This window comes from Octodon degus, unplaced genomic scaffold (assembly GCF_000260255.1).
Source record: "Octodon degus isolate 3935 unplaced genomic scaffold, OctDeg1.0 scaffold00005, whole genome shotgun sequence".
Classification (NCBI taxonomy): Eukaryota; Metazoa; Chordata; class Mammalia; order Rodentia; family Octodontidae; genus Octodon; species Octodon degus.
The window spans coordinates 10,842,787-10,856,123 of record NW_004524581.1 but is presented as its reverse complement, the minus strand read 5'-3'; the positions used below and the strand labels follow the sequence as shown (position 1 = coordinate 10,856,123).

Genomic DNA, 13,337 nt, shown 5'->3' with positions numbered 1-13,337 from the left:
GCCCAAGCACCTAAGTGTTCTTGGAAGGTGCTTCACAGATGGACACACCAGGCCGGAGAGCACACCGAGGCCAAACTGGGCTGTGTTGTCAATGCAAATACCCACCACATCCACAAAACCTTACAAAAACAAAATATTGATAATTTGCTATACTAACTACATGTTAAAATAGTAGCGACAAATATCAAAGCTAACATCAATTTTTCCTTTTAAATGTTTTGTGAAGTGTCAACTAGGAAATTTTAAATCATGCCTATGGTTTGGGTCATTTCCCATCAGGCAGTATTGCTATAGGTGCTCACTGTGAACCCAGGCAGGAGGTAAGGGCTGGGTCTGCTTGGTCTGGATGAAGGGTGGCCCTGACATCAGGGATGGGGCCTGAAGCACAAACGAGGCTGGGCTGGCCGCTGGCAGTGCTGCTGCGTGAGCACTGGCCTCCCAGAGGCAGCCTGGCCATGCAGCCCACTAAGGCCGAGCCTCAGACACTGCACAGGGGCAGGGGTCTTGAAATGATACCAGTGCAATGCTGGCCCCAGGGAACAGGGACAAGGACAGCTTCCTCATCAAGCAGAGAAGCTCAGAGCAGAAGGGAGCTACAGGCTGGAGGAGAAGGAGGCCTGGGAGAGCCCAGGCAGGATGACTGAAGCCTTTCTCTGCAGAGAAGGGGGGGGGGGTAAGACAAAAGGCATTCCTTGGAGGGAATTCAGTACACCCAAGCCCTCACCCCTGGGAGGCCAAGGAAAGCCAACATCCAGGAGACAGGACTACGAGCAGATGGGTCCCCAGGTGGTCTGGTGTCCCTTCTGTTCCCTCCCCCTCCTACCCTGCCTGCTCTTCCTGCACTTCCCCTCCCCCTTCACTTTCACTGGCTCCCAAATTATAGCCTCCTTTCAGAAACAGACAAAATCAAGGTGCTGTGGGCCCTTGTCACAAATGGCATCGCAGGTCTGCTCCAAATGGAAAAGGCTCTTTGAGGAGGAAGCAGTGCTGCTAACTGCCAGTCTGGAGGCAGATGTACACCCAGGAAGACAGGCCATGCGCTTCCCTCCCTCTCAGGCTGACCAATGTGCTAGAACTTGGGGAGCAGGTCCAAGTCCAGGCTTGGGATGGGCATGCCGGGACAGGAAGAACAAGGCTCCGTCCTTGCCTGGCCACCACCCAGGCCCAGATTCATGTGCAGTCCTAAGTGGGCTCACGCCCCAATTCTGGGCCTCGGTTTCCCCACTGGTGGTAAAATGGTAGGCCTGGCTCAGTGGAGATAAACCTATGGCACACATGCCACATGGGCTATTTGTATCATTGAAAGCTCTAAGGATTTCACCATCACTGGCCTAACTGATGTGCAGAACTCTCCAGCCCTTGAGTAGACTCAAACACACAGCTGAAGGGGCTGGGAGGGGTGAACAGGAGGCAACCCAGAATGGCGGGGTCTGCGGATGAGTGGAGCAGCAGACTGAAAGGGACAGCAGGCAAGAGGCATGTGTGACAGGGCCAGAGCAAAGAGGGTTACTTCTGGAGCAAGCTACATCAGCCTGCGAGGGGCAGGAGGGAGCCTGTAAGATCTAAAGTGTTTTATGTCACCACCCGGGGCCACAGAGGTGCACCCATACATGAAAGTCCACCACTTTGATTTAGGGTTCTCTCCTTCATTATATGCATAGATCCCTCCATTAGAGAGTGCATCTTTAAAAAAGTGAAATAAAATAGAAGAGACAGCTGCAAACGAGCTGCAACCAACAACTGCGGACTGGGACTAGGGACCCAATGCTGCCGATTCTAATTAGAGATACCCAAAATCTAGAATTTTAGGTGAGACTGCTGGATTTTTAAATGTTATAGTAGGTGATTGCAAATGAAAAGCCACAACACCGTACACACAGATGTATCACACACGCACACACACATACATTTTTCTGGCAAAATTCACTTTATGACCTCCTAGATTCAGTGTGGCAAACCCACGGCACACATGTCACAGCCATCCAGCTGTTAGTTAACCCCGAAAGCTCTAAAGGGTTTGCCATCACTGCTCCTGATCACCAAGCTCTGAAAACAAGAGTTCACTTCTTTGCTAGAATACAGCGTGCTTCACACACAACTAAGTCAAACAGAACATTCAAAGCTGCTGCATTTGGCACATGCACCATGTGCCAGGCTTTGCACACTTTCTATTCACGACAAGCCACAAGGTGAATGAAAATTATTCCCGTGCTACAAACAAGAAAACCAAGGCTGAGCAAAGGTGCGCACCAGACCTCAGGCTTGGATCTCGAGTGTGTGAGAACTGGCGTACGCTGCCAGACTCTCTGTCTCTGAGTTTTCTTATTAAAAAAAAAAATCACAAGAGGATTGAGTTATGATCATAGGAATAGCTGACAGTGGGTGAGGTTTTAGAATATGCAAAAAATATGGCCAGATGTGGTGATGCATACTTGTAATCCCAGCTGCTCGAGAAAGCAGTTGAGGCAGGAGGATCACAAGCTCAAGGCCAGCCTGAGGAATTCAGCAAGACTGAGTCTCAAAATAAAAATTATAAAAGGTGTTGGAGATGTAGCTCAGTACTCTGAGTTCAACTCCAGCAATGGGGTGGTGGGGGGAGGAAAGAAGAAGGTAAAAAATATGAATGCTGGGGGCTGGGGAGATAGCTCAGAGGCCTAAGCACCTACCTGGCAAGCACAAGGACCTGAGTTCAATCCCCAGCCTTGCATGCCATGCAGGCCTGGGAACTATAGTGCTTACTTCTGTAGCCCTCAGGCTGGTCTCAAACTCACAATGATCCTCCTGTCTCAATCTCCCAAGGATTGCTGCAAGTTTGAGAACAGCGTGTGAGTTACAAAAGTGAGCACAAGACCAACCCAAACTGCATGGTGAGACCCTGTCTCAAAAAAAAGAAAAAAATGCTGAAGCGGAACTGTGTGTCATCCTCAGCAACACAGCCTGCAGACCCAGCTGAGGAGCACATGTGACATCCCCGCTCCCCCTTGACAATACGCCGAGCCAGCCAGGCAGCCTTTCCCCATCTTAGCCAGACGGAGCAGAAACAGCACAGCCCCGAAGCTCACATCCAGGTGCCTACCCTAGAGCAGCAACCCTGGCAGCCTTCCCTGCTCCCCATGGCAGGGCCGGATCACATTTCACAGTGAAAGACTAGAAAGAGATCTCCATGTGGCTACTTCTTAAATACACAGCCAGGCCAGTTTCCCGTTGACAGAAAGATTGGTAAGAATATGTATTTTCTGCCCAACAAGGGCTCTGTAAAACTATTTACTGAATCCAAACAAATTGGGCCCATAGCTGTTCTAACGTTTTCTGAATTGCTTCCTTTGCAAAAATGACCACTCACCACTGGAGACATCTAGATCAAGTTACAGAAGTTTCCAGCAGTGCAGAAGCACCCCTCATGCCGCAGCTCAGACACTCCCAGGGGTGACGCTCATTCTGCAGTCTCCCACACAGGTGGGTGTTGCCTACAGTGGCCCTCGCTGTGGGCCAGCGCTCTGCAGTCCCGGTGCCCGCCTCTCCCTGTGACTCGCCTGGCCTCGCCTTACTCTTCTCCACATCCCCGCACCTCAGCTTGTGATCTCAACCCCAGGAGCTGGCACCTGGGACCCAAGTGTGGGCCCAACCACCGCCTTGACAGTAACCAACATGAACAGTTGAAACTGCCACAGGCACAGCAAACACTTGGTGTGTCGGGGCTGGAGGAGGTCGTAGAGGCCCAGGTGGCCAGGGCAGAGAGACGAGCACCAACTCCAAAATGGCGGCAGCTTGGGGCAACAAGGACCACCCACTCAGGAAGGCTTCCTGGAGGCGTGGACTCCATAGAGTGTTACTACCACATTTCCTGCAGAGGGATTCTTCTCAGTCTAGTCCCATTTCCTTTCCACTGCAGGCCAAGTGTGTACTCCCAGGGCCAGCGAGATAGCTCAGTGAACTAAGCACCTGCTTAGGCAAATGCAGGCCCGGGGTTCAATCCCCCGCACCACATGACACTCTGGCCCCGCCCCCTGGTGTGCTGAGCTGGCCACCAAGACTGGGCATGGTGGTGCATACCTGTAATCCCAGCACTGGGGAGGCTAAAAGCAGGAGAACCACTATGAGTCCAATCTGAGTAGTGAGACCCTGTACCAAAGACATAAAAAATTAAATAAAACAAAAAACAAGTGCATATTCCCATCCCAAAATCACACATCATTATCCACCCTGTCTCACCTGCTCACTGACTTGTGGACATACAGGATTCCCCCAAAGCCACAAGGAACCCAGATCAAGGCTCAGACTACAGGGCTGCAGATAGAGCTCCATGGGAGAGTGCTTGCCTAGCACGCACAGGACCTTGGGTTCAATCCCCAGCACAAGGGAGGTGAAGGCCCTCAAAACAAAACTAAAATGAATTTTTAAGGTCACTGAATAAGAAACAATGAATTCAAAGGCAATTCAGTTCACTTTTAAAACCAGCTTAGGGCCGGCCAAATAGCTCAGCGGATTAAAGCGCCTGCAAACAGGTGCAGGGCCAGGGATTCAATTCCCAGGCCTGCCACGCTGGCCTCACCCCCGGGGTGCAGTGAGACAGCTATTGAGACTGGGTGTGGTGGTTCGTGCCTGTAAACCCAGCTCTTGGGAGGCTGTAAGCAGGCGGATCACAAGTCTGATCTAGGAGTGAGACCCTGAACACCCTATAGAACCTTCCCTAAAATACAAAAAATAAATAAAACCATCTTTACACAATAGAACACTGAATCTTTTTTTAAAACCTGAGGTTTAAAAAAACTGTCAGACTTTATTAATATCAGTATTTTTGAACATCTGATTTTCAGACCTGTGGAAGAAGGCTTCCACCTTAGCACTACGCTTTGAAAGGCCTATGCCCAGGCCAATCCACGTGTGCTAGCAGGGCTGCCCTCCTCCTGGCAGAGGCTCCCTTAGGAAAGACACGGCATCTCTGGCAAGGCTGGGTACCTGAGCCAGGTGAAAACCTTTCCCCTGTGTTCCATCAGCCCACCAGGCCTGGGATCCGAATCTCAGAGCAGCCATGAGGGCTCCAGGGTCACCATAATTTCTCCACACTCCAGGGAGTGGCCTGTCATTGCTTGGCACCATCCTCACAGCTTGAGGGTAAGCGTCTCCCAGGACCTCAGGGCAGAAGAGGATCATCCAGCCCAGGCTGGATTGAGGTCTCATTAGAGCACACACATGCACGCACACACGCACGCCGCATGCATGCAGGCACTCATGCTGTCCCAAATTGGCTGCTAAGCGGCTCCCTCTGCATAATTCTCATGGGTGCTGAGGGGTGTTCTTAGGGGAGCATTTCACCTATCTGGAAGGGCAGAGAAGGTGGAGAGGTGCCCAATCCCTTCCCATGAGGGACAGCATCACGAGCCCCCAGGAGGGGTCCCTCTGCAGAGCCAGCATATCCAGCTTCCAAAACCCCACCCCTATACCCACCTCCTTCACCCTTCCTCACACCACTGCATCAGCTACACAGGAAGCTGAGCTGACCCCTGAATCTTTGTTATGGCTTCTCAAACTCAGACATCCTTGTAGCATTAGCAGGGCACAGCCTGAACGAGCAGGTAATGCACAGCAAAACCAACCCTAGCACAAGTGTCCAGGGAAAGAAGTTTCATCGGTGCTCATCCCTGTGCTTGTGCCCGCTGCCCACGCTGTCCACACTGTACCTAGAGGCCGTGTGCAAAACTCGCCTAGAAGGTGCCATGCACCACAGCCTGAGGATGCCTGTTGGATTCAAACTCTGACTTGAGGTAGGGGTGGGGGTTGTCTAGGTAGGGCCCAAGGTTCCACGTTGCTACCTGCTACCAGGTACCAGCTGGTGATGTGGAAGCTGCAGGTCCACAGGCCATGCTCAGAGCAGCCAGGTTCCACCAGACCTCACCTCCCAGAAAAGGATGTATTTTTAAAGCAGCACATCAGAAAAGGTGTCCTTTAAAATAGTGAGCTCAAAAAAATATATACCTTAAATGGTGAAATGACAGGTAAAGTGGCTTTTGGGGTGGAGACCTAAGGGACACAACCAGGACCATGTGCCAACTTAACCTTCCAATCCAGCCCATTAGGGCTCAGGAAGGCTCCGCCAGACATGTGCATGGCACCTAGCAAAGGCCAGGCGCTGTGGGGCTCACACCGGTCACTTCTCTAGTGCCACCTTGCAGCCTGCGGTGTATTCTCGCTCTCTGCCATGGCTTCCTAACCTCCCCAGCCCTGGGAATCAACGCAAAGTAAAGGCACTTCCCAGGCGAAGGCAGCTGCTTACCCTGTTCCGGAAGCCAAGCATTAATTCAAGTCTGCTCTTCCCTAGCATGGCGAGTCACCACCACCTTGTTCCTAGCCTCACACGGGTTCTTCAAAGCCTTCCCCTACCCCACAGCCTTATTCTTCCCTAGCCAAGGATGACTCCACCCAGAAAACATATATGTGCGCAACACAGGAACACCGCACCTACACAATCCTCGTGTGTCCCTCTAGTTTATCTCAAAATCCGGATTGGGGCAAGGGCACTTGTTTAGGGGCTGGAAGGCTAAGGTCAGTGTCAGTCCAGGGTGCAAACTATGCTCACGAGGGGTACTGCTTTCCCTATTTATTACTGGAGAGGTGGGGGCGTGTTACAACCCAGGAAAGGAGAACTCCTCTCAGGGGGCCTGGTGGCGCCAGGGCTGGGGTCGCAGGGGGGCGCTGGTGACGGCTGGCAGTGAGGGCACAGATCTTTCAGCTCCCACACGGAGGCAAATCCACGGCCCTAGGCGCCTATTCCGTAAAATGAGGCGAGTGCTCGCCGGCCGTCGCCACCCTGGAACGCGCGAGCTCTGCAGGCGTCCCGGGCTGATCTGCGGGGGAAGGGGCGGCACTCCCGGGGCGAGCCCCTGGGGACGACCCACAGTCGGTAGCGCACCAGCCCTGGGCCGGGAAACGCAGCGTGAGCCGCACGAGGCTGCCAGCGCTGTGAGGGGCGCGTCTTCCAGCAGCCAGGCAGGACTGGGTTGGTTGTGGGAGTCCCCTACGGTCTCCCGTGGGCACGAGGTGAAGAGGGACAAGGAGAGCTACGTGACTTAGATCCTTCTAGCATCTGCCCACCCTGCAGAGGAGGTGCGCCACACCCCATCTCCACGATCCAAACTGGGAGACCGATTGAAGCCTAATGCCCCGTTTACCCCAGAGATCCCCACCACCACCCAGACCTAGACACCCCCTCTTGTTCGCCCAGAGCGAAGCCCCGGAAAGGTCGCAGTCCCGGCTATGCGCGTAGAGAGCGGTGTCTCCGACAGCCACCGCAGAGGGAATTGGAGTTCCCGGGAAGCAAAGTTGCCGCGCGTCCGGCCGCGAGCTCCGAGCCGGGTGCAGGACCCGGCCAGGGGCGCCGAGGAAAGGAAGCTCTGAGCACCCGCTGGGGGCACTCCGCGCCGGGAACAAGTGGCTCCGCGACTGCGGTCTCGACCCCTTAGCTCCAACTTTCTTGCCGCTCGGCGGGCGAGTGGCAGAGGGAAGGCGAGGGAAGCGGGGAGGGAAGGCCGGTGCGAGGCTCTGGGTACCGTGTGCGAGTGTGCAGCGGCGCCGCGCCGCGCCTCGGGCTCTGCTCTCCGCTGGATCGGCCCCGGTACGCCGCCTGCTCGGGCTCTGGCCACCGCCGCGTCTCGCCGGGGGCGCGAAGGATCATCGGCGGCGCGCCGGCCGCTCGGGTCCCCTCGGGCGGCCCGCTAGCCGCCTGCCGACTGCAACTTCAGGTGCGCCGCGGGCTCGGACGAGGCACGCCCCAAACGTGCAGACGCTGGGCAACCCCGCGCTCCATGCCCTGGCCAGGCCGCTCCGCCCAGCCGGCTCAGCGCCCCGCCGCCGTCGGACGCGTCCTCTGACCGCGCATCGCGCGCGCAGCCCGTGCCCCGCTCTCCGAGCCGCCGCCGCAGCCGCTCAAGTCCGCGATCAACTTTCCCTGGCTTCCTCCGCCCCGCGCGGCCCCGCCGTCCAGACCCCGCCTCCTGACGATCCCGCCCTCACCTCCGCCTCGCCCAGCCCCCGCCCGCCCTACAGCCTCGCCACGCAGTCCCCCACCCGGATGGGCCACCGGGACCCCTTGCCGCCGCCGGGACCTTGCAGACCCCCAGGAGCCGCACAGAGCCCAGCTGGGCGCCGGGGCATGAATATTTCAGTGCCGGCTAAGCTGCCCTTTGCCGATGTCATGGCACCAGCTGCTGTGGCAACTCGAAGAATCCCCCAAAGGGCCAGGGATGAAGCCCGCGGAAGCGGCCCCAGGTGCGCGCCCGCGCAGTGCCCGCGGGGCCTTCGTTCTGCAAAGGCGCGCGCTGGGGGCTGGGGGCCCCGCCGGGCTCCAGCCTTCTCGGTGCTTCCAGCCAGCAGAGCGCGAAAACAAACGCTCTCGGGAAGCCAGAAAGAGCGGGCAGGAGGGCGCTCGGCCTAGGTGAGCCCGCGCCATCTGTTGGCTTTCAGCGCCCCCTCTCTGCTCCCAGAGTCGCTGACCAGGCCCCCTGGTTTTAGGGGCTGCTTGGCCATTGCGTGGCTCCAGGTAGCGGCCTTTGCTTCCACTTGTGCTCCTCCCTGCCTCAACCTCAGAATGCCTCCAATGCTTAGAAATGGGGCGTGGGTCAGGGCTGGAAGAAACCCCTGGGATGCCCCAGGCACCCTGCTCCTCATCCACCCCAACTCTTCTGCCACGCCCCTAAGGTAGGGGTCCCCCAGCCGCTGTTTGCATACCTGTAGGTCCAGAACCTTATGGCTTTGGAAATGTCTCATCAGGGTCATTGACCTGGATTGTTCTGCCCTGATCCTCCCTCCCACAGGCTAAACATTAGAAAACTCTTCTGTGGCAGTATTTCTGGGTTTATCACTGTGTGGGTCAGCACATTGACAGGAACTGCCCAGAGCCAGATTCTGGGAGCACATTTTCTGGGCCCCAAGTCACTCCACCTCCAGCACAGCCTTTTCACCAGCCTGTGGTGAGGAGGCAGGGTCAGGGACTGGTCCTCCAGAACTGGTGGTGTCTGTCTGGTCCCAGACCTCCCCTTCCTTAGCATTCGTCTGTCTGTTCATTGTGCTCGCTCAGTGAAACAGGTTCTGGAGTAGGGCCGTGTGCCTCCTGGAGCTCTTTTACAGGGGAAATATACACAGGGAAAATTTCAGCCACACGGGGGCTTTAATGGCACTTTGGAGGTCCTAGGAGACTGAGCTGAGATCTGAAGGATGATGAAAGGAGAGAGTGGGGTTTTAGGCAGGGAAAACGTCATGTACAAAGACCCTGTGGTGCAAAGAAGCTGTTGTAGGGAAGGAAGGCCGGGGAGACTGGAGCTGGGGCAGGTGGGCTGCACACATAATGAGCGTAAAGCCAGAGTGCAAGCAAGGCCAGCCTCCACAGGGCGTGTGGGCCTCCATGAGGACTGGACCCTCATCCTGAGAGTGAAGTCTTCAGAGCAGGTGGCTGGGTGGAGGAAGAGAGCTAGGAGAGTCGTGAGCTGAAAACGGGAATGGGTTGGGGGTAATAGATGACAAGAGGGGGCAGTGTTCATTAAAAATATTTACTATGTGCCAGGTCAAATCTGTCCCAGTCATCTGTTTATGCAAATAAAATTTTATTAAATAAAGTTTCAAGCCATGTGTGGTAGCGCATGCCCGTAATCCCAGCACTCAGGAGGCTGAGGCAGGAGGATCACCACAAGTTTGAGGCCAGCCTGAACTACCTAGTGAGACCCTAAAAGAGAGAAGGAGAAGGAGGAAGCGAAGGCATTCTCCAAGGTTTCTCCACCTTTCAGTCTTTCTTTTGTGTGACTACCCAGACTCAGACTACCTGCAGCCATTTCACATGAAGAAAATAGCACTGAGCTCAGGAAGATCATCACCTCCTCAGACGTGGGCATCATGCTTCTGTTCAGAGGGCCTCTTTGACAGCCGCTTTTGTTCCCCCAAGAATTTCTCAAGCCCCTCTGTACCAAGCATTGTGCTAGGACCTAGTATATCAGTAAAGGTTCAACCAGCCCACAGAAACTGCCTGAATCTGCAACAGGGAATTTGAAAGATACCCTGGTTACACAGAATGGAAAAGCCAGGGACAGAATTCAGAGAGGACAGAGAGGTGGGCCAGAGCGAAGCAGCAGCGGGACGTGCTGCCATATGGGAGGCTAGAGGGTGACGGAGCAGAGTGAAGGGGTCCTGCTGCAGGAGATGATGCTGTGTGGATCTGGCTGGCAGCGGCTGGAGTCACAGCAGACACAGCTTGATCACAAGGGTGCAGCATGAAGAGGGACACCTCAGCTTCTCCACAGCCCTTTCATCTCCCACCAGGCTGCTGCCACCAGAAGCCAGCAGACCCGGAAGCTTGGGAATCACAGTCTGCAGTGTCCACGAAGAGGAGAAGTAGCCCAGACAGGAGTGGCATCCAGCCCATCTGTGAGGTGCTTCCAGTCCCCGAGAGGCAGACACATAAATCCATTATAATCCAGCAAGGAAGTGTGGCAAAGGAAGGAGAGAAGGATAATTCATTCTAAAAAAGCTGAGTCCAGAGAGACTGCCTGGACAAGGGGACATCAGAACTGGTGTGCTGCCGTGAGTGAAAGTCGCGTGGGCAGCAAGATCAAAAGGGTGTTCCGAGTGGAGGGAACAGCATGGATGGATGTGAGCCAAGGCCAGAGGTTGCATGTGGACCCCACACCCCAGGGTAGGAGCTGAAGGAGCTTTGGATCCTGGAGGTGGGGACTGCACATAAAGAGCCAAAGGCAGGATGGTGGCATTTACAGGGACCCCAGAGATGCAGAGAAGAGCTCAACCTCCGTCCTCTGAGCCCATGTCTCATGACCTCCCGCCTTTTGTCTCCAAAAGACTCATCTCTGGAGTGTTAATCTTTCCCCCACTCCTGCAAGCATTTCAGGACAGTTCATCAACAGTTCCCTTAGTTGGCCCACCTCCATAGCCTTAGGAAACACCACTCCCTAGTTGTTGTAGGACAGTGGCCCAGAGAAGAAAGAGACCCTTGCTTCCACCTTCTGTGGCTTTGGCCACATTGAACAATGGTTGCCCTGATTTTTGTGTCTATACTGGAGCAGAGGAGGCCTCAGTGTCTTCATCTAAGACCCTTTCCTGGAAGGCAGGAGGGCCCTGCCTTCTGCTGGGCAGGATGTCAAGACACTGTGTCAGCCAAAGAGTCTCACAAACTGCAGCACAGGACCCAGCACTCCAGCCCTGCCCTGGGCTGGGAATCTGGAGCTCCCCAGGGTATGTGGGCCCTGTGCTGTGGTTGAGATTGAAAATGTCTTCCCCCTAAACCCAAGCTCATGTGTTCAAGGTTCTGTCCCTAGCGAATGGCCTCGTTGGGAAGTGGTAGCCTTATTTGGAACTGGGACCTTAGTGGAGGAAGTGGGGCCATTGGAGGGAACATGGGGACCCAGACCCTTTCCCCTTTCTCTTTGACTTCCCAGCTCCCATGATGCTTTGCTTCATTACAAACCAAAGCAATGGAATCAAGCGACCATGGATTAAAACCTCTGAAACTCTGAGCTCAAAGAAACATTTCTTCCTTTTAACTTGTTTATCTCAAGTATTTTGTCACAGTGAGGGAAAGCTGACCAACACAATGTGCTATCTTAATTGCAAACCTAAGGCCATAGGGTATAAGTGTGTGACCCAGGCTAAACCACCTGAAGCTCTGCTCTCAACTCTGAACTTCAGTGGGAGCCATAAAGCCTAGAAATAGAGAAGAATGGTTTAGCCCTGGCCCCAGGGCTCCTTGAGCCTGATCTGGGTATGCCATGGCCACCAGCCTTCTTAGTTCCTAGCCATTGCCTGGGCCTGTCCTATAGCCTTCTGGCTGATTCCACAATCTGCCCCCACTCCATCCAACTAGTAAACTAATCATCTACCTGAGTTAGCCTGAGGTTCTTTCTGTTGCAGGCGCCCGTGAGAACTGCGGCTGGTGTAGAACGTATGGCAGTACTTCCAGTAACCTCAAGTACAGGATGACAGCACTGCTGGAGCAACTCCAAGTGTCTATCTAAAAGAAAACAGTGATAGACTGGCCCCAGCACACCTATGTGACTGTGTCCATGTCAGCAGGTGTAGCTCTGCAGTGACTTCCAAGTTCATCGTCCGGAGGCACAGTTGATGTTAAGACCCTGGAAGACAGGGATTGTGTTTTGTTCATCCATCTCAGACCCTTTTCTGGAGGGCCCACAGCGTGCTGCACTCTGGGCTGGGTGCTGAGGCCAGAGAGAAGCATAGGGTGTCAGTTTGGTGCTCAGGAGGGCTATCATCTAGTTGGAAAGACAGAGACAGAATCAGGCAGCAGTGGGCTGGGCCACTCCTGAGGCCAGCAGTGTGACAGAGGAGACCCCAGCAAGGCACAAGCCACTCAAGCTAAGGAGATTGGGTGTGACTTCATACAGAGCAGTTAGCTAAAGAGGCCCATGAAAGATTGTGTTCCTTAAAGAGAAAGCCACCAAGAGCATCTGAGGCAGAGGGGACTTAGAGACTCCATGTTGGATGACAGCAGGGCTGGACCAAGGCACTTGCCAAACAGAGGCAAGAGATGAGTCTCAGGAGGTGCACAAGGGCTGCCCTATGAAGGGTCTGCTGGGCACATCAGGGGCTGGTAAGACTGGGAGAGGAAAGTGCCTGGCACAGTAACAAGAGAGGCATGGTGAGAGGGAGGGGTGTGCCGTGTCCCTGGGCAGCCCTGGCTGGCCTCTTGGAGCAAGGGACATCTTCCTTCAGTGGCTGTCTCCCTGGAGATAGACCCCCAGGGCCACACTAATGCTAAACACACACTGTACCACCAAGCCACACTCCTAGGCCACACCGTGTCTTTGCATCACCATGTGTGTCAGGGCTCTCTGTGAATATGCAAGGGAAAGAAGGAAGGAGGGAGGAAAGAAGGAAGAAGGCAGGGAGGGCACCTGGATTTGTTATTTTAGACACAAGGGCCTGCTAACCAGATGCCCCTTGGCATCCCAGCCTCTGTCAGGTGCTTTCTGCCCCATTGCCCCTCCCCAGGGACCATAAGACAGGCAAAGTCATGCCACGCAGAGCTCCCTGAACTGGGATGCAGTCAGCTTGTGCCTTGGACAACCCACCTAAGCCTCAGTTTCTTCAACTACCCAGTGACATGTACCCTTCGCCCTAAAAGCACCTCCAGAAACTATTGTTCAGGTTGAAAGAGAAAAATACACCCAAGTGCCTTCAAAGCTGCGAAAACAGAACAACACTGCATGCACGCCTTCCTCCCTATGAGGGTCCACTATTATTTTAATGCATGTAACTGTCTCTCCTCTGGGCATCCTCTGTTACAGCTCCCTTCCCCGCTTCACCAGGAAGCACTGCTTGCC

At 54.7% G+C, this 13,337-nt stretch overlaps 1 protein-coding gene across 7 annotated transcripts in view; it reads right to left on the bottom strand.

The window, feature by feature from the left end:
- Cdh23 (cadherin related 23) overlaps window positions 1-7,920 on the bottom strand; it is a 373,574-nt gene extending 365,654 nt beyond the window's left edge. For all 7 annotated transcript variants that reach the window (XM_023718494.1, XM_004623978.2, XM_023718498.1 and 4 more), the window contains exon 1: window positions 7,548-7,920. The gene's annotated coding sequence lies outside the window, so the exon portion shown is untranslated. The remainder of the gene's footprint in view (window positions 1-7,547) is intronic.
- Between the last annotated feature and the right edge of the window lie 5,417 nt (window positions 7,921-13,337).